This window comes from Schistocerca americana, chromosome 5 (assembly GCF_021461395.2).
Source record: "Schistocerca americana isolate TAMUIC-IGC-003095 chromosome 5, iqSchAmer2.1, whole genome shotgun sequence".
NCBI classification, from domain to species: Eukaryota; Metazoa; Arthropoda; class Insecta; order Orthoptera; family Acrididae; genus Schistocerca; species Schistocerca americana.
Genome location: NC_060123.1, coordinates 397,115,659 through 397,136,940, shown reverse-complemented (window position 1 = coordinate 397,136,940; position 21,282 = coordinate 397,115,659).

Here is a 21,282-nt window from a genome sequence, read left to right as displayed (position 1 = left end):
AGAGAAAGCTGCATACGATATATTATGCCTTCTCACTATCTGAAAGAGATGAGACAGGGAGTGTGACAGGAGGTTAAGAAGAAGCGAACAGAGGAACGAACTGAAAGTCACAAAGATTAACAAGACAAAACAACAAATAAAGAAACTAGGAGAGGAGATAGGAAGAAAGATACAGCAGATCGAAAACCAGTCTTTGGTATTCCGAGCAGAATTGAAACAATATGTTTCAGACAAAGAAATGTAGGCAAAGGAAATGAGAATCATCGCATGAGGCGCAAAAAATATCGCGCAAGAAACTCGAACAGAAAACATAATCACTTCCAAAGCAGGCAAAACTGCCCTCAATAAAACCCACAGCAGGAGATAGAAACTGAAATATGAAAACATCAGATCTAACGGCTGAAGATAATGACACAAAGTACCGAGACATTTAGGAGGGTTTAGAGCAGAGCCTACTCCACCTTCTTGAAATGAAAGAATCCTCTGGGGTTCAGGTAGATACAAGCAAGATTCAGACAGAGGCAGGGGCAATGTTGCAAATGCTGAGACAAAGATCGTCTGCTCCTGACCGAGCGACAGCGCAAGAAATATTGAAAACAACGTAACACCGACTGTCAGTAGTACAGAAGTGGACAGAGACAAATACGCAAAAGGGAGCTCCAACTGTAACCTATACACAAGAAACAGACCCGCGCTGCCAACACTTCAGTAGTCCGGAATCACAACCGATATCGAATTGCATTCCACTAAGGAGAGGTGACAAACATATCACTAACGTGAGCGCGTCATAACAAACAGTAGAAATGACACGAACGGAAAAAGTATGTTCCTGTGAGACAAATATACCAGTAGAGTGAAACAGGAGAAAATCGGAAGTGGAATTCGACTATCAAAAATATTTGACCATACGTAAAAACATCTGTAAAGGACAGGGAACAAACTGCAAATCTCAGTCTTTACTGAGCAGTTTGCCGAGGTAATACCGCTGTAATAGCTAGGAAAAAAATAAATTGATTTTTTGTGCGCTCATCTCGAAGGCATGGCGGTAGAGAGGATGAGGATGACAACACGATCTTGTGGGACGAATGAAGAATTTGAAAATGCGTTCCTTAGTCGTTACTGGCCACGAACGACTCAAGAGAGAATCAAACACGAATTGATGACGTATTGAGATATAGAGTCACCTTCTTTCAAAACTCCTGTAAAATTTTACAGTTTTAAACACGGCTGTTACTCGGCAACTGTATACTAGTTTCAACATAGGATTATACAGGCAACCGGTTGCAAATAACTATTAGGTAAATAGATGTAGGTTTCGACACCTACTAAGGGTAGACTGGTGTTGTTCCTAGCTAAGTACACGTGGCAAAGGCTTGAAACGTATTATTTTACTTTTGACTTGAGCACAGTTGCTTTAAATTCTGCCCACTGCTATCTAGCAACGTAATTTTACGGTTTATCAAAAGTTCATTCTGATGAAGTACCCTTAGTACGTGCCAAAACCTAGGTCAATGTACATAACAGTTATCTGCATCCGGTTGGCTGTATAATCCTGTTGATGGTGTAAAATTCTTTTACCAGATGACCAAGAAAAACTGGTTTCTGGACACACCGTACAGCGATAGCAAAATTGTACGGCTGTTATTCAGGAAACTGCCACTTTAATTCCAGTAAGTGCTGACTGGAAACTGCATCGACGACACAGAAACGTTCCGATGAATTTTACGAGAGGTCGAGTTAATTATGAGGAAGCCAAAACTTAAGTGAAGACAACGCTAGGGTACTTACGACCAGGCACGCAACAATAATAACACAACCACAACGAAGTAAACTTCAAAAGACCAAATAATATGAATGGAAATGGAAGCAGGCCACAATACAACGCTCATAAATTCTGCAACGAGAGTAATCAAAGTGGTAACTGGAATGGTGACCGCAGAAACATCGGAACCTAGATCCAGTGAAATGGGAATGTACAAGGCAATGCCCAGCGAGGCGATAAAATTGTAGAACTTCGTCCACCGAACCTGGGAAGAGCAAAGGAGAAACAAAACCCACAAAACTGACGAGGTTACACAGTTAGAAAGACTTTTCATAAACCAGGACATAAAATCAGAATCAATCGAGTGAAATTACTTGCTTATGCCGATTTATGGAAGCTGTTTATCGAATAATTAGACACAAGACAGAAATACGATGGTTATTCGGAAAGTAAGTTCCAATCGTTCACGAAATGGAAACCACTCTGAAAATGTAATAAAGCTTTGCACAGAACTATTGGGTATTGTCTTTAGTATGCTCTTCAATCGCGTCACGTCGCTCTTTTACGTTCCGAGTGCACAGTGAGCAAGTAAAGATGCCTAGGAAATAACATTTCTCGTGCATTATGAAGGTCTGGTGAGAGATTTCGCCTGATGTCATGCAGCCCACATAACACAAACGTCATACGGTTCCTTCTTCATGAAAATCTTCGGCCGTAGTCTTCAGGGACAATGAAGACGCTCCCGCAGCATTTTCGATGGGAAGTGCCTGATCACCCGCAACACATACCATAACTGGCTGCCCCTGAGCTTCATTTCTCCTCACATGAACCACTGGCTTAGATGACAACATTGTGGCACCATCAACGAGCTGTAGATCAGTGTAGAGTATTGGCGGAAAGCACAGGCGGCTGCCTTCTGTAACGATCGTATTTGAAAGTTGGCACAACGCTACGGCAGATCTCTAAGTCGGAGCTGCGACTATCTAGAGAAGTAGCTGGAAGGTGTAGCTAACTGTTTCAAATAAAACGTATTAGATTTTTTCAGTGGTTTCCATTTCGCAACCTATCGGACATTAATTTCCGAATAGCCCTCTTTTGACCTGAATCCAGTAGTAGAAATCCTAAGAGGTGAAGTAGGGGTAGAAGCTACCTTAGAGTGGAAGCTAATCATTGGCCATTTCTGAACAGTTATGCAAACAACTGTGAAGTGTATAAATGTACCAATATTGGATCTGCAAAAACCAAAAGTAAGATGAGCAATCTTCGTAAATAGCACTGGGGCTTGAATTTATGTGTCAAGGAGACAAATTTTTCAGAAATCTGTTTCTGGTGCAGAACTTAGCGACCGGTATCGTTGTTGGAATGGATCTCGTAAGTGAACAAAAGGCCATAATGGATGTATGACGTGGCATAATGACATTAGATGAAAATGAAGGATTTATATCGAGTTATATGAGGAAGCCATAAAGGGATATATAACTGCTAGCTATCTAAGGCTACAGTGGAAAATTCGGATGATGATTTAGTAGAACCGCCAACCACGGTACAATGGAGAGAACAACAATAATGCGAGAGACAGGCAGACGAGGGAAGCCACAAACTCTTTTCCGCTCACTATGGTACAGTGCAGGTGCGACGCGTAGCCAGTGCTAACTCGATGGAGTTTGAAAGTATCAAATCAATAAAGTCCTTAGGGTACACCACGTAAGCCACCAAAAAATCTGTGATGGAATAAAATGTGTAGAAATAAGAAATTATAAGCGTAGTGTAGAGTTTTGAAATTAGAAAGGGAGTAGAACGGTAAGAAAATGTAATTTCAAATATCACAAAGCAACAAGAAAAGGAAAGGTTAGTGTCAGAGTCACTGTTCAACGAATCTTTTTCGAGGTAGCATAAGAATGGGCCAAGTGTTCGTTTGTAGTAAAACATATTAGAGAATGAAGAGGAAATGTTATGAACAAGAACCGCAAACAGATATTAGCAAGTGATCATCTTCCCATTGTCCTGATATTCACAACGGCGAGAAAATTATTTTTCGATTAACTGGAGCAACATATGAACAATTAGTTATCCGGTAGAATAGTGTGTAACAGCACCACATGTCGAAGAGAAAGGTCCATAATAACAAGGCGTCAGGACACACCGTTCATCTGAAAAATTTTTGTTTGCAGCAAACGAAAATGTTTATCCGACTTAATGGCTGACAAATTAACGCCTGGTATTCCTTGGGCCAAGTCAGTGCGACTTGTTTATTTTTCTGGTTCCTTCACCCTGTCATACTGACATAGAAGACCAATTTATGCAGAGGAAGGAGGGATCAACTCAGGTGCGGGAGTAATATTTTGTGTTGTTTGAGGGGCCTGACACATTGAACGTTAACGGAGGTAATCCTAGGTGTGCAGAACGACCGTCCGATGAGGCTGAAGAATGTTTCCAAAGCTGTAAACGAAAAAGATGTACTGTGTAGTAAAATTCAAATATGAATTTGTCACAGTTGTGTTGTAGCGAAAAGGTGCATTCTATCACTAACGATCTGATTGTTCAACAGGAAAATACCGTAAAATGTACAAAAGTAAAATATAAAAAGCTAAAGAGGAAAAATGAGTAGACGACAGATGACCGCGACAGCCGATTGGGGACATCAAGTGCAGCAATGTCCTCCAAACGGTCGGTGGACGTCAATAGAAGGGAATTAAATAATGTACGTTAGTAATTTCAACTAAATGTTGTATTGTGGATAGTAGAATATATACACTACTAAACTAGCGAAACGCATACTAGATATACACTTGCGTGCTTACTAACCGAGTACTAAAAGCATTAAACTACTCTATCACTAACCTGTGTGTAACTGTACTGCAAAAAACAAATTGAGGGTGTTAATATTTTGATTAATATTCTTTCCTTTCATTGCAAACGACATTTAATTCAAATTGATAAATCTGAAATAATATTTAAAGTAGAAATATACGCCTTCTTCTTTATTGCAACGAATTTTTAAATTGTAAATGTCATTTATGCAAAAATAAATAAGGTATTATAACATTAGTCATGAGCTGTAGTAAAGACTCGACGTACAGTCTGTGCAGGTAACTGTGATGTGGACGCTAAATGGCGACAGGGCACGGCAGAGAAGTGAAGGGTTCACTACATGGCGAACTTGTGGAGAGGAAATACCAAGGGCCTTTGGCGTGCCATTGTTAACAGGAAACCGGGCTAGCAGTTGGATCCAGGCTCAAACGGAAGTGAAGATGGAGGAAGTGGCCTTGAAGCAGCCTCCAAGAGATCCGGTGGGACAGGCTAACAGCGGCGATGGCGCGACGCGTACCATGTGCGAATGCTGAGGCAGCGGGCATCTATGGGAGGTCGTCAGACGAACAGGGCGAAACGTCTCACCACGTGGACGATAGACTATGGGGACTGTAGCGGGAGAGACTTGCTACTGTGGGTGCCACAAGAAGAGCTAATCAGCAAGTAGCATGGTACCTCAGATGCGGAAGTCTTCCTTCTCTTCCTGACACACCACCCAGGGCAGCAATCCTCTTCTTGTCTGCACCAGCCAAAAATGTAAACAGAAGCGTCTAGAGTGCGGTGTACTTGCACAGCGTAGCACACCAGCTCCGCATGCGATTGATAAACCGCCACACACACGCCAGCCACAACAGCAAGCAGTAGCGACGAGTGTCTGACGTAACTGCACCATGCAGTTTCTGATCTCCGTCTGCACCACCGCAAAGCAGCACACAGTCTACCTGTAGTGCGTAAATTCCTCGCAGAGACGAGCGATTTTACGGACTGACACCATACAGTCAGGAGTACACTGTACACTGTTGTGAACGAAAGGTCTTCTCAAAGTACAGAGCCTCTCCTGTACAAAAAACACAGTGCTTCAGCTTTTCAAATGCAGTGCTCTTCCTGTGAATCTTAGTGTTCCTCTGTCAAAAGTAAGATCAGTTCTTTAAAATAACTTTAGTGCCCACGATAAAAATTCTAAGTTACCTTTAATAAGGTTTTGCGTTTTTAATATGTTCTATGCTCATGTCTTAATGTTCTATAATATTTCTTGATTTTATTATCAAGCCACTGGAAACAATTTGTTTGTATGCTTGTAATATTTTGAGGTTTGCATAATTTATGTTTCTGTATAAAATGCCGGCCGAAGTGGCCGTGCGGTTCTAGGCGCTGCAGTCTGGAACTGCGAGACCGCTACGGTCGCAGGTTCGAATCCTGCCTCGGGCATGGATGTGTGTGATGTCCTTAGGTTAGTTAGGTTTAACTAGTTCTAAGTTCTAGGGGACTAATGACCTCAGAAGTTGAGTCCCTTAGTGCTCAGAGCCATTTGAACCATTTTGTATAAAATATTTGAATGTACACACATCAAAAAAGGTTTGCATCACCTCGTTTCCGAGTGGTCCGGAACCTGTACAGAAAATTGGGACTGAGATCAACATAAACATCATTTCCGCCCTTTTTATTGCTCATGAAAACCACACATTGCACCTTGTACTACCGTACAGCGAGACCTTCAGAGGTAATGGTCCAGATTTCTGTACACACCGGTACCTCTAATACCCAATAGCACGCCTTCTTGCGTTCATGCGTGCCTGTATTCGTCATGGTCTATTATCCACAAGTGCATCAAGGCACTGTCAGTCCAGATTGTCCCACTCCTTAACGGCGATTCGGCGTAGATCCCTCAGAGTGGTTGGTGGGTCACGTCGTCCATAAACAGCCCTTTCCAATTCATCCCAGGCATGTTCGATGGGGTTCATGTCTGGAGAACATGCTGGCCACTCTAGTCGAGTGATGTCGTTATCCTGAAGTAAGTCATTCCCAAGATGTGCATGATGGGGACGCGAATTGTCGTCCATGAAGACGAATGCCTCGCCAAGATGCAGCAGATATAGTTGCACTATCGGTCGGAGGATGTCATTCACGTATTGTACATCCGTTATGGCGCCTTCCATGACCACCAGCGGCGTTTGTCGGTCCCACATAATGACACCCCAAAATAGCAGGAAACCTCTACCTTGCTGCACTCGCTGGACAGTGTGTCCAAGGCGTTCAGCCTGACTGTCAGTTGCGTCCAGAAACGTCTCCGACGATTGTCTGGTTGAAGGCATATGTGACACTCATCGGTGAAGAGAACGGGATTCCAATCCTGAGCGGTCCATTCAGCATGTTGATGGGCCCATCTGTACCGCGCTGCATGGTGTCGTGATTGCCTCGCCATGGACCTCGCCATGGACGTCGACAGTGAAGTTACGCGTCATGTAGCTTATTGTGCAAACTCTTGAGTCGTAACACGATGTCCTGTGGCTATACGTAAAGCATTATTGAACATGGTACCGTTGCTTTCAGGGTTCCTTCGAGTCATAATCCGTAGGTAGCGGTCATCCACAGCAGGATAAAAGGATAAAGAGTTTTTTTTTTCCTTTTTTCAAGATAAAAGTTATGTTTCGTGGTTTAGGTGGTTAGGAAATTACTGTTATATTCAGCATGAAACGACGTTTCGTTAAGAAGAATATTTATTTTGCGGTGTACTGATGGCCACCAAAGTGTTTTTAATAATATGATTGGTTCAACGAATCTATCCCATATGAAATAATTTCGAGCTGTGTAGGCAGAGACAGTTGTCCAACTGTGTGTATTTTACCTCGAAGAACCACACAGCCACGTACAGGAAAATAGAGGTCAAATCTTCTTTGTAACATTTTGATTTTAATACAGTATTTGTTTCTTTACGCGTATGAGACCTCTTTATTTTTGAGGAATATACAGTGGATTCCTCTGTTTCAGTTCACGTAAATCTTGGAAGATACACAAACATGAAATCGTTTTCTTAGGCCATCTGTGATACGCCTAGGTCATATTTCCTTAGACAACATTCGTATGTGAACCAGCATCTAGGTCGTAAGATGGTTCAGGGGGAAATAAAGCCTTATTCTCACAACATAGGCTTAGCTTATGATAAATACTTCGCAGCCTGGTCCGGGACACCTGCTTTGCTGTTCGCACTAGAAGTACCGTTTCCGGCCACTGTGCTCTCACATTCTAGGCCTTTTCTCTAATTATTTTACGACAGGTTTCAACGTCAACGTTAACAAACGCTATATCATCATAATTGTCTCCTTAGCAGCTATATAATGACGTTGTAAAAAATATAATGATCCATTTAAAAAACGTGCATGCTTTGACATCACCGTTGATACCAGCTGTAATAACATTAACGAAACCAAATCATATGTGCCCCTCGACCCTCTAACATTTTACGACCACCGCATTTCGATATAACTAAGCGTTTCGAAATTCAATTTGCTTTTGATGTCATGCTTTTCTTATTGTTGCAACTCTTATACTACTTTTAGGGCTTGATGATAACGAAGTAGATCGTGGAAACCGATTGCCAATAAACTGACAATGAAATTATGCCTGACAGTAGTATATCGTCACTACAACTCTTCTCCTACTTAACAGGCATGGATACGCCAAACTCGTGCGGGTGATGTTTTTCCGAAAGTCTAAAGGTACATCGCCAGCTTCATAGTACACAGAGCTCGAAAATACTGTAAGTAGAATTTCAGTGGCGACTCTGAATACAGTTTGGGTTCAATGTATTCAGGAACAGGAGACAATGACATTTAACCTTGACTTTAGTCTTGACATCACGCGACTGACCGTGATCGTGAAGGTCATGCGTGACGTCATAGATGAGCTTCGCCTCACAGTGATGTCATCATCCTTTTAAGTGGGAAACAACGCCCCCTCTTTATCTCCAGTCAGTCATAGTGCAGAATTAAAAATAGGAGAAGGCAGAAATATCTCAAATTTGTTACTGGAAAAATTAAAACCCTCGGCCACACCCCTCTCTCCTTATCCTCAATCAATTACAGCCCAATACTGAAAGTCCCAGATGATGAAGACAGACCAACTGCTTTTAATATCCCATGCCCCCTTCTATCTCCAGCCGATCAGAGCATAGTTAAAAATGGCGTCACGTTAGATTCTTAACGACAGACCAATTGCATGACTTATAATCCCCCCCCCCCCACATTTTTCCAACCACTGATAAAGCACAGTATTAGAAATCCAAGATGATGGAAAAAGATCCGTGGAGTGATTTATACCCCCGCCTCCCACTCTTATTTTTCCAACTAATAAGAATGTAGTATTAGAAAATGGCGCAAGTTATGCTGTAAAAATCGTGTAATCTCAACTTGAAAGTCTCTTTATACTCTTGAAATTCCAATACATGCGTTAGTACCGGCTCAGAAATTGTGTAATGCTACATTGTTTATGAACACATACGTACATCTCGTGTAATATTGAACTGATGTCAAAGTTACGCATACCATCCATGCACATACCATACATACACACACATATCTCTCTATTTAATATATCACGTACTGCGGTCTCTAGTATTGGTTTCTCTCCCGCATCCCTTTCTCTCCCACATCCCCTCCCCCTGCTCTCTCTCTCTCTCTCTCTCTCTCTCTCTCTCTCTCTCTGTGATCCCATTTGTCACAGATTTAAAAAAAAAATACCTAAATTTTTTTTCTGTCACGTTCAGAGAAAGTATAAATACTCCTACGTCTCAAGCTTTTCGTCAGTTAATCATAGACACACAAAGGATACACGTATCCGTGCAGTGTACAATTGCCGCTGCGAGGCAAGTTAAGTCCAGCGGGGAGAGATTTTTCTGCTTATGTCTCAGCTATCCTTGTGAGATGCAGCTCATTCGCCAACGTAGTGTGGAAACATTCTAAAGAGAAGTAGGAAGGAAAAACACAAACAAAAAGAGTACACTAAACGTAAAATTTATTGTAAAACTAATTATTTTTCATACAGTCTTAATTACAAATAATGCATTTTTATAAAATTAATATTACATTTTTAACTATTTAATTTTTACAATAATATCATTGCAATGGATCACTAAATTTTTCCATCAAAAATGATGTTTCACATCTCAAGTTTCAAATTTCAAGTTTCTTTGCAACAAAATCATGTTACTACGAATCATTAAATTTTACCATTAGAAAAAGATTTATTTACTTCAAGCTACATTTTTTGCCATAAGATCAAATTACGATGATTCCTACATTTTCCCACAAGGAAAATGTGGTGCTCACCTAAATTTACAATTTACAGCTACTGACATTTTGAAAGGTATCTACATTACTTACCATCTTCAACACTTTTCGTACTGCAGTGACTCCACACTTCCGTATTGATTTTATCAGGAAATATCAAACGTTTTTCATCTTGAAAGACGATTCTTGAACTTCATTAAGTACTGCACAGTTGATTTTTCAGTGTATTTTAACAAATATTGCTGGTCAACATCAACGGTAAATTGTTTTGCCTACACGCAACTCACGCCTTTTGCTCGACGCATTACGCGTTGCATATCAGTTTTCAGAGCGTATATGGTTGCTCTCACTCAAATGAATTCAGTATTTATCCCTCTTGGCAATTCATGTTTCATTAGATACCTGCTCAGTTTGTTTAAACGTGAGATGTTAGAAATGTTCTTGTCAGGGTAAGCAGAAGTATCGAACTACTTGTACACATCGTTTTTAATATCATAAATATCTCATGTTCTTATTTGATATGTATAGGCGTAATACATTTTAACATTTCGGTGGGTCATTTTTATAAAATGTGGTCGTAATGGAAATCAACAAGAATTGTCTTGTGAATGATCATTCTTATCGCTATACGCTTCATGCAAACAACGTTGAGTCTGCTCATTTCAGTGGCAACTAAATTTTCATTAAATATGATGCTGCATTTGAAATTAGGTCGTGCCATCAGAGCAGAGGCTTTGTATCTGCCATCCCAATGCGTTTTCAGTTTCACGTCGCTTATTTTCTGTACGTTTTCCGAAAACGCTGTTTTTCAAACTGAAGAAATTTTGTTATCATTAATACCTACATATATTTCACGCAAACTGATTGACAGTATGCGAATATGTGGCAGATTTTGAGAAGAAAAATTTTATTCTGAAGACACTGCTTTAAGTTCCTATATGTTATTGTACAGTTTGGAAATGAGTTTCTTTTCAATGCCCGGCTTGTTCATACTAGGCAATGACCAAATTTTCTCTGTGCATCGACGTAGATTAGGGTGCATATCACGTGTATCTTCAGGGTACGTTATATCTAGCCCATGCCTGAATCAGTGGGTACGCTCAACACATCAAGACCCTCAACAGAAATCCTTGAAAACTGAGAGAGTGGTGGGTGTTGCATCATGGACTAGCTGTGCAGACTGTTCACATCGAGCTATATAATATATGACACATACTCATTTCATCATTACTAGCAATGTACCTGTTATTTGCAACTGATTGTCTGCGGAGACGGTGAGCAATACCACCTCTGATGCCACGCTCAGCAAACTGAAATTGCTCATTATCGGTAATATGTTTCTTTAGTGCTTTGCAGCAACTGAAAAAATCCCAGTTAAAAAAAAAAAGTCTGTGATATTGACTGAGTCCCATTCACTGATGTTATCAGATGGCGGTAGAGACTTGTTCTTTGTGGCCCTGAACTTTTCTCTAATCTCATCTTATTTGGGCAAAAGGATCTTGGAGAGCAGTGAGACGTTTATCATAACTGACCAATTCACCTCCAGCACTTTCTTAGTGAATACGGCGAAACATTCGAGGAGAAATTTTTTGGGATCTTCGAACCCATCGTGATTGACTGTTACCCCAGTACATCTCACAGTTGTCAAAGCTGAATCCTCACAAAACCATTTTAGACTTTTATCACTGATTTAACAGGCTTTGCTGATGGCTCACACTGCAGTCATGGACTGTGCGGCTGATCCCGGCGGAGATTCGAGTCCTCCCTCGGGCATGGGTGTGTGTGTTTGTCCTTAGGATAATTTAGGTTAAGTAGTGTGTAAGCTTAGGGACTGATGACCTTAGCAGTTAAGTCCCATAAGATTTCACACACATTTGAACATTTTTTTTTTTTTTGATGGCTCACTCTCTATTTATGATTATATCTAAATTATAGGTTTACTTGGTTTCTATTTGAGACCCACGACGGCCACGACGAGGAAAACGGTGTCACCAAGGTTTAGGGTGCCTTCTTCCTTTTCAGTTGCTACTGCTACTGTCAGTGATGTGGAGCGCAGGTTCTGCAACAGTTAATGAAAAAAAAAAGTGTTCATAGCGGTAGCTAACAAAATGTTTGAATGGTAGTGTGCATAATTAGAATAATACTTATTTTTATCTTGAATTTATGACACTCAACTGTTTTTACGCGGGGAGTCCCAATCTCCTTCCTTGTTTTCCAGATCCTCCAGAAGCTAAAGTAAAAGGATATTCATAGCTCAGAGGATAAAATAGGAATCACGTGAGGTCCCGAGGCCCACCCCACGGCGTCCACGGTGACGAGGCCCACGCCACAGCTTAAGTCAAGTCTTAGTGTTGACTTGGTATTTACGTACCGCATTTTTAAAATGTGGCTACCCCTATTCAGGCTGTTTTAGTTTTATTTCTAGACAATGCCCTCTTAGACAAATTACAGATTCAGGTACATCTTCTGAAGAAAGCTCAATTATTTGGGCTGACACCTATGTAAAGGTTTGTTTCATTACCGAAATCGAGGATGATAGTTTCTTAAGTATCAGATTATCACGATTGCTGACTGAGCTGCAATGTTGAAAGTACAAAAATACTATTTTATTTTTATTCTCTACCGGTTTCGATTTTTACAGCCATCTTGAAGGAGAAAAACATTGTACATCAGTGGGTCAACCATACATTTCCGTCTTACATGAGCCATAACTATGTAGAACATACATAATTATTATAACAAGTCTTCCTTAACAGAGTCGTGGGAAGAGAAACTCCTCGACATCTTAGGTGAAGACCAGTACGATTTTAAAGAGGTATAGGCACCAGATATGCAGTTTTGACATTTCAGTTGATAATTGGTAACCCCCCCCCCCCCCCCCATGAACCATGGACCTTGCCGTTGGTGGGGAGGCTTGCGTGCCTCAACGATACCGATAGCTGTACCGTAGGTGCAACCACAACGGAGGGGTATCTGTTGAGAGGCCAGACAAACGTGTGGTTCCTGAAGAGGGGCAGCAGCCTTTTCAGTAGTTGTAGGGGCAACAGTCTGGATGATTAACTGATCTGGCCTTGTAACACTAACCAAAAAGGCCTTGCTGTTCTGGTACTGCGAACAGCTGAAAGCAAGGGGAAACTACAGCCGTAATTTTTTCCGAGGGCATGCAGCTTTTCTGTATGATTAAATGATGATGGCGTCCACTTGAGTAAAATATTCCAGAGGTAAAATAGTCCCCCATTCGGATCTCCGGACGGGGACTACTCAAGAGGACGTCGTTATCAGGAGAAAGAAAACTGGCGTTCTACGGATCGGAGCGTGGAATGTCAGATCCCTTAATAGGGCAGGTAGGTTAGAAAATTTAAAAAGGGAAACGGATAGGTTAAAGTTAGATATAGTGGGAATTAGTGAAGTTAGGTGGCAGGAGGAACAAGACTTTTGGTCAGGTGAATATAGGGTTATAAATACAAAATCAAATAGGAGTAATGCAGGAGTAGGTTTAATAATGAATAAAAAAATAGGAGTACGGGTAAGCTACCACAAACAGCATAGTGAACGCATTGTTGTGGCCAGGATAGACACGAAGCCCACGCCTCCTACAGTAGTACAAGTTTATATGCCAACTAGCTCTGGAGATGATGAAGAAATTGATGAAATGTATGATGAGATAAAAGAAATTATTCAGGTAGTGAAGGGAGACGAAAATTTAATAGTCATGGGTGACTGGAATTCGAGAGTAGGAAACATTGTAGGTGAATATGGATTGGGGCTAAGAAATGAAAGAGGAAGCCGCCTGGTGGAATTTTCCGCAGGGCATAAACTTAATCATAGCTGACACTTGGTTCAAGAACCATGAAAGAAGGTTGTATACATGGAAGAACCCAGGAGGTACTAAAAGGTATCAGATAGATTATATAATGGTAATACAGAGATTTAGGAACCAGATTTTAAATTGTAAGACTTTTCCAGGGGCAGATGTGGACTCTGACCACAATCTATTGGTTATGAACTGTAGATTAAAAATGAAGAAACTGCAAAAAGTTGGGAATTTAAGGAGATGGGACCTGGATAAACTGAAAGAACCAGAGGTTGTACAGAGCTTCAGGGAAAGCATAAGGGAACAATTGACAGGAAGGGGAGAGGAAATACAGTAGAAAAAGAATGGGTAGCTTTGAGGAATGAAATAGTTAAGGCAGTAGAGGATCAAATAGGTAAATAGATGAGGGCTAGTAAAAACCCTTGGGTAACAGAAGAAATAATGAAATTAATTGATGAAACGAGAAAATATAAAAATGCAGTAAATGAAGCAGGCAAATAGGAATACAAACGTCTCAAAAATGATATCGACAGGCAGTGCAAATGGCTAAGCAGGAATGGCTAGAGGACAAATGTAATGATGTAGAGGCTTATCTCACTAGGGGTAAGATAGATACTCCCTACAGGAAAATTAAAGAGACCTTTGGAGAAAGGAGAACCACTTGCATGAATATCAATAGCTTTGATGGAAACACCGTTCTAAGCAAAGAAGGGAAAGCAGAAAGGTTGAAGGAGTCTATAGAGGGTCTATACAAGGTCGATGTACTTGAGGACAATATTATGGAAATGGAAGTGGATGTAGATAAAACTGGAGATATGATACTGCGTGAAGCGTTTGACAGAGCACTGAAAGACCTGAGTCGAAACAAGGCCCCCCGGAGTAGACAACATTCCATTAGAACTACTGACGGCCTTGAGAGAGCCAGTCCTGACAAAACTCTACCATCTGGTGAGCAAGATGTATGAGACAGGCGAAATACCCTCAGACTTCAAGAAGAATATAATAATTCCAATCCCAAAGAAAGCAGGTGTTGACAGATGTGAAAATTACCGAACTATCAGTTTAATAAGTCACAGCTGCAAAACACTGACGCAAATTCTTTACAGACGAATGGAAAAACTGATTAGTTTGGATTCCGTAGAAATGTTGCAACACATGAGGCAATACTGACCCTACGACTTATCTTAGAAGAAAGATTAAGGAAAGGCAAACCTATGTTTCTAGCATTTGTAGACTTAGAGAAAGCTGTTTACAATGTTGAATGGAATACTCTCTTTCTAATTCTGGAGGTGGCAGGGGTAAAATACGGGGAGCGAAAGACTATTTACAATTTGTACAGAAGGCAGATGGCAGTTATAAGAGTCGAGGGACATGAAAGGGAAACAGTGCTTGGGAAGGGAGTAAGACAGGGTTGTAGCCTGTCCCCGATGTTATTCAATCTGTATATTGAGCAAGCAATAAAGGAAACAAAAGAAAAGTTCTGAGTAGGTATTAAAATCCATGGAGAAGAATTAAAAACATTGAGGTTCGCCGATGACATTGTAGTTCTGTCAGAGACAGCAAAGGACTTGGAAGAGCAGCTGAACGGAATGGATAGTGTCTTGGAAGCAGGGAATAAGATGAACGTCAACAAAAGCAAATCGAGGATAATGGAATGTAGTCGAATTAACCAGGATGATGCTGAGGGAATTAGATTAGGAAATGAGACACTTAAAGTAGTAAAGGAGTTTTGGTCTTTGGGGAGCAAAATAACTGATGATGGTCGAAGTAGAGAAAATATAAAATGTAGACTGGCAATGGCAAGGAAAGCTTTTCTGAAGAAGAGAAATTTGTTAACGTCGGGTATAGATTTAAATGTCAGGAAGTCGTTTCTGAAAGTATTTGTATGGAGTGTAGCTTCGTATGGATGTGAAAGATGGACGATAAATAGTTTAGCCAAGAAGAGAATAGAAGCTTTCGAAATGTGGTGCTACAGAAGAATGCTGAAGATTAGATGGTTAGATCACATAACTAATGAGTTGGTATTGAATAGAATTGGGGAGAAGAGGAGCTTGTGGCACAACCTGACTAGAAGAAGGGATCGGTTGGTAGGACATGTTATGGGACATCGAGGTATCACCAATTTAGTATTGGAAGGCAGTGTGGAGGGTAAAAATCGTAAAGGGGTACCAAGAGATGAATACACTAAGCAGATTCAGAAGGATGTAGGTTGCAGTCAGTACTGGGTGATGAAGAAGCTTGCACAGGATAGAGTAGCATAGAGAGCTGCATCAAACCAGTCTCAGGACTGAAGACCACAACAACAACGTCAATTGGTAAAGACATAAGAATAATCGAGATACTTTTCATGGGACGTGTCAACCAAGAAAAACCTTTAAAAAGTGTAAAGTCGTGTAAAGAGATCGACATTCTAAGAAAACACAACACAGAAGCTGTCTTGCAGAGGAGACGAGGTACTGGTGGAAGTAAAGCTGTGAGGAGCAGTCATGAGTCGTGCTTGGGTAACTAAGTCGGTAGAGCACTTGCCCGCGAAAAGCAAAGATCCTGAGTTCGAGTCTCGGTCCGGCACACAGATTTAATCTGCGAGGAAGTTTCATAACTGCGCACTTTCCACCGCAGAATGAAAATTTCATTCAGGACAATTCCTTCGTGGAGAAAATCATCACGCTTGGCGACACTTGGTTTTATCACTACGAACCTTCCACAAAACGATTAAGTGAAGTAGTCCAGATGGAGGTTACCGCTTTCACGACTTTGTCAACATTCAAGAAATGTTACGCGCAAATTGAACAACGTCCCAGAGTTTTTCGGCAGTTTCATTTGGTTGTACGTGTGGTGTCACCACCAGACACCACACTTGCTGGGTGGTAGCCTTTAAATCGGCCGCGGTCCGTTAGTATACGTCGGACCCGCGTGTCGCCACTATCAGTGATTAGGGACCGAGCGCCGCCACACGGCAGGTCTAGTCTAGAGACTCACTAGCACTTGCCCCAGTTGTACAGCCAAATTAGCTAGCCGTGGTTCTCTGTCTACATACGCTCTCATTTGCCGAGACGACAGTAGCCTTCAGCTACGTCATTTACTACGACCTAGCAAGGCGCCATATTAAGTTACTACGCATGTTTTCAGAACAGATAATATTGTGAATCATGTACGGTCAAGAGCGACGTTCATCATTAATGGATTAAAGTTAAGTATCAAACTAATTCCGTCCGCTTTCTAAATTGTAATTCCTTGTCATGTTCCAGACCTCACGTCAGTATAGTCCTTCCCTCCTCACGCCAGCCTGCGTGAGCTAAAACGCGTGCATTTCGATCAGCTCTAGTAACACGGTGTTGGCTCTTCTGCCAGCACAACAGTACGAATGTTCCGTCCGTTGCCCTGAAGTACGTAGATTACTCGAAGCGTTAAATCATCATCTTAACATCTGTCTAATTTTTCAATCAGTTGCCCTCGAAGCATTCTGGATTGATGGGCCAGAGCAACCACTACCTCACATCGCAGGAGTGGAAACCTTGGGGGGAATGGTGACTGCGCAGGGCGAATGGTGAGCGCCTCATTTCGCTTTCAAGGAAAGAATTTAGCTTGATATCCATTTATTATGCATTATAGATTTTCGGAGAGGTCTGTAACTGCACTTGAATATTGAGATGGTGTTTATCATTTACCACTTACCATCACCTGGAAGTACAGTACATAATCAATTCAACATTGTAATAATCGACGTAACACAAGCTGCTGTAGTGCCTAGGCAGCAGATCAGGAATCAAAACCTAGTAAATGTGAAGCCTAATAAATTTGGAAAAGTAGTTGAAATATACTCTGACTGGCCAAAACCTGATTAATGTAGGATAATTAAATTTCTGGAATACATTTGTCTAGGTAATTTACTTAAGAGATTGATATTGCCAAAGTACAGTTTAAGGTAAGCCCTAGATATATCATCGCAAATATGAAATTCTGTTACATTAATAACCAGTGTAACCCCCAGAATGTTGAGTGCGCCCGCATCTCGTGGTCGTGCGGTAGCGTTCTCGCTTCCCACGCCCGGGTTCCCGGGTTCGATTCCCGGCGGGGTCAGGGATTTTCTCTGCCTCGTGATGGCTGGGTGTTGTGTGCTGACCTTAGGTTAGTTAGGTTTAAGTAGTTCTAAGTTTTAGGGGACTTATGACCACCGCAGTTGAGTCCCATAGTGCTCAGAGCCATTTGAACCATTTTTTTTGTTGAGTGCGAGCATGCAAACGTGTGTGCATTGCATTGTATTGTACAGGTGCCGGATGTCAGTTTGTGGCCAGGAGTTCCATGCCCGTTGCATTTGATCGGAGGGGCGGTTAATGCTGTTTGGGGATGACGCAGCAGTTGTCGTCTGATGACGTCCCACGTGTGCTCGATTAGAGACAGATTTGGTGATTGAGCGCGCCAGGCAACACGTCGCCAGTCTGTAGAGCATGTTGGGTTATGGCAACGGTATGTGGGTGAGCGGTATCTTGTTGTTGGGAAACACCCCCTGTAATGCTGTAAGTGGATAGCAGCACAACAGGTCGAATCACCCGATTTACGTACAAATTTCCAGTCAGCGTGCATGGGGAAGCCACTAGGATTCTACTGCTATCATACGAAATCACACTCCGGACCACAACTTAGGGTATAGATCGAGTGCATCTGGCACACAGAAAAGCTGGTTGCAGGATCTCAACTGGCCCCCTTCTAAGCAACACACGGCCATGACTGGCACCGAGGCAGAACCAGCTTTCATCAGCCCTCCAATGAACTCTCGCTGGACACCTCTGAAATTTCAAACCTTGTTGGCTTAGGGTCAGTGGAATTGAAGCTCCAGGATGTATAACTCAGAGCTATCGTTGAAGTAACAGATTTGTAACATTGGGTTGTGTCACGATGTCGCCAACTGTTGCTGCAGGTGCAGTTCGATGCACCAGATCCATACGCCGAATATGATGCTCTTCCCAGTCGTCGGTAGTGCCACTGATCCCGGTCTTCTTGCGACTGAGCTTTTTCGTGACCACCACTGCCAGCAATCATTTGAAGTCTGTCTGCAATATCGCAGAAGAATCATCTAGCTTCTCGTATCCCTGTTACACGGTACACCATTATTCCAGTGTGTCTAACTAGCAGTCACGTTGTCTGCACGCTCTCAACTGGCCTCTCTCTAACCAACATGCAACCAACACTGGCCCAGAGGCAGAACCAACTTTCGTCAACATACCTCCACCTGCCCTCTAGTGAGACACCACTGAAGTCGCAATGCTGATAGTTTGGGGTCAGTGAAATGATCGCTACATGACGTCTAGTTCGGAGCTGTCATTGAAGTACCCGATTTGTAACAGTTCGTTGCGTCACTGTGATGTCAACTGCTGGTCAAATTATTGCTGTAGGTGCAGTACGATGCGCGAGAGCTATATGCGAAATACGATGGTATTCCGTATAGGTATTTCCACGTGAGTGACTGGAGCCGGGTCATCTTGCGACAGTACGTTATCGTGACCACCGCTGTCAGAAATCAGGTGTAGTGACTACATTCCTGCCAACTATTTTTGCATCGTCGCAGAAGGAATAACCAGCTTCTTGTTGCCCTTCTACTTGATCGCTTTCAAACTGAGTGAGGTGCTGATATAGGCGTCTTTGTCGTCAAGGCATGTTTGACTAACATGAATTCACCTCGTCCAATCTCAAAAGAAAGTATCATGTCCAATACAGCGTGTATTTCAAGCAAACCTAATGTGCATTGTAACAGTGGCGCTACTAGCGCCAGTCTTAGGCGACTGGAGAGTAATTTACATTGCCCTCATCTTTCAGATGCAGAAACACTTCTATCAACTTCCGTTTATGTCGCTCCTTCTTGGAGTTGCGATTCTTTTCCTTCATTGTTTATATAAATGAAATATAAACACGACATATACTCTACTGCCCATTAAAATTGCTACGCCAAGAAGAAATGCAGATGACAAACGGCTATTCAATGAACAAATATATTATACTAGAACTGACATGTGATTACATTTTCACGCAATTTGGGTGCATAGATTCTGAGAAATCAGTTCCCAGAACAACCACCTCTGGCCGTAATAACGGCCTTGATACGCCTGGGCATTGAGTCAAACAGAGCTTGGATGGCGTGCACAGGTATAGTTCCCCATGCAGCCTCAACACGATACCACAGTTCATCAAGAGTAGTGACTGGCGTATTGTGACGAGCCAGTTGCTCCGCCACTATTGACCACACGTTTCCAGTTGGTGAGAGATCTGGAGAATGTGTTGGCCAGGGCAGGAGTCGAACATTTTCTGTATCCAGAAAGGCCCATACAGGATCTGCAACATGCGGTCGTGCGTTATCTTGCTGAAATGAATGGGATCGAATGAAGGGTAGAGCCACGGGTCGTAACACATCTGAAATGTAACGTCCACTGTTCAATGTGCCGTCAATGCGAACAAGAGGTGACCGAGACGTGAAACTAATGGCACCCCATACCACCACACCGGGTGATACGCCAGTATGGCGATGACGAATACACGCTTCCAATGTGCGTTCAAAGCGATGTCACCAAACACGGATGTAACATCATGATGCTGTAAACAGAACCTGGATTCGTCCGTAAAAATGAGGTTTTGCTATTCGTGCACTCAGGTTCGTCGTTGAGTACACCATCGCAGGCACTCCTGTCTGTGATGCAGCGTCAAAGGTAACCGCAGCCATGGTCTCCCAGCTGATAGTGGCTGCACGATCCGTTACAGCCATGGGGATGAGATGCCTGTCATCTCCACTGCTAGTGATACAAGGCCGTTGAGATCCAGCACGGCGTTCCATATTATCCTCCTGATCCCACAGATTCCATATTTTGCTAACAGTCATTGGATCTCGACCAACGCGAGCAGCATTGTCGCGATACGATAAACCGCAATTTCGATAGGCTACAATTCGACCTTTATCAAAGTTGGAAACATGATGGTACGCATTTCTCCTCCTCACACAAGGCATCACAACAACGTTTCACCAGGCAACGCCGGTCAACTGCTGTTTGTGTATGAGAAATCGGTTGGAAATTTTCCTCATATCAGCACGTTGTAGGTGTTGCCACCTGTGCCAACCTTGTGTGAATGCTCTGAAAAGCTAATCATTTGCATATCACAGCATCTTCTTCCTGTCGGTTAAATTTCGCGTCTGTAGCAAGTCAAATTCGTGGTGTAGCAATTTTAATGGCCAGTAGTGTAATAATTACGTGGCCACAGAAACTACTATAGATACTCCACACATTTTAATATCGATACAGTTCGGTGAGCTCTAAATCAGAAATGTCGAGTTTCCCTGCAGTGTTGACATTTTCCAAACCGGTATCACGAGGCGAGTTACGAATATTGGCATTACCGCCGAGTTTCCCTATTACCCTCACCGGCGTCGGCAAGCAGTGAAGACGGTGTTGTTTCTCTCCCGATGCGCCCTGTGCAGTTTTCCGATCAGCTCGGGCGAGTGTATTCAGAGCGCGACGGCAACACCAGCGGCGCCGGCGCATAAAAAGCAGGTCTCTGCGCCGCTCCGCGCCGCGCCGCGCCGGGTCATATATCTAGGCTCGTATCTGGCTGGCTGTGCCGGCGCT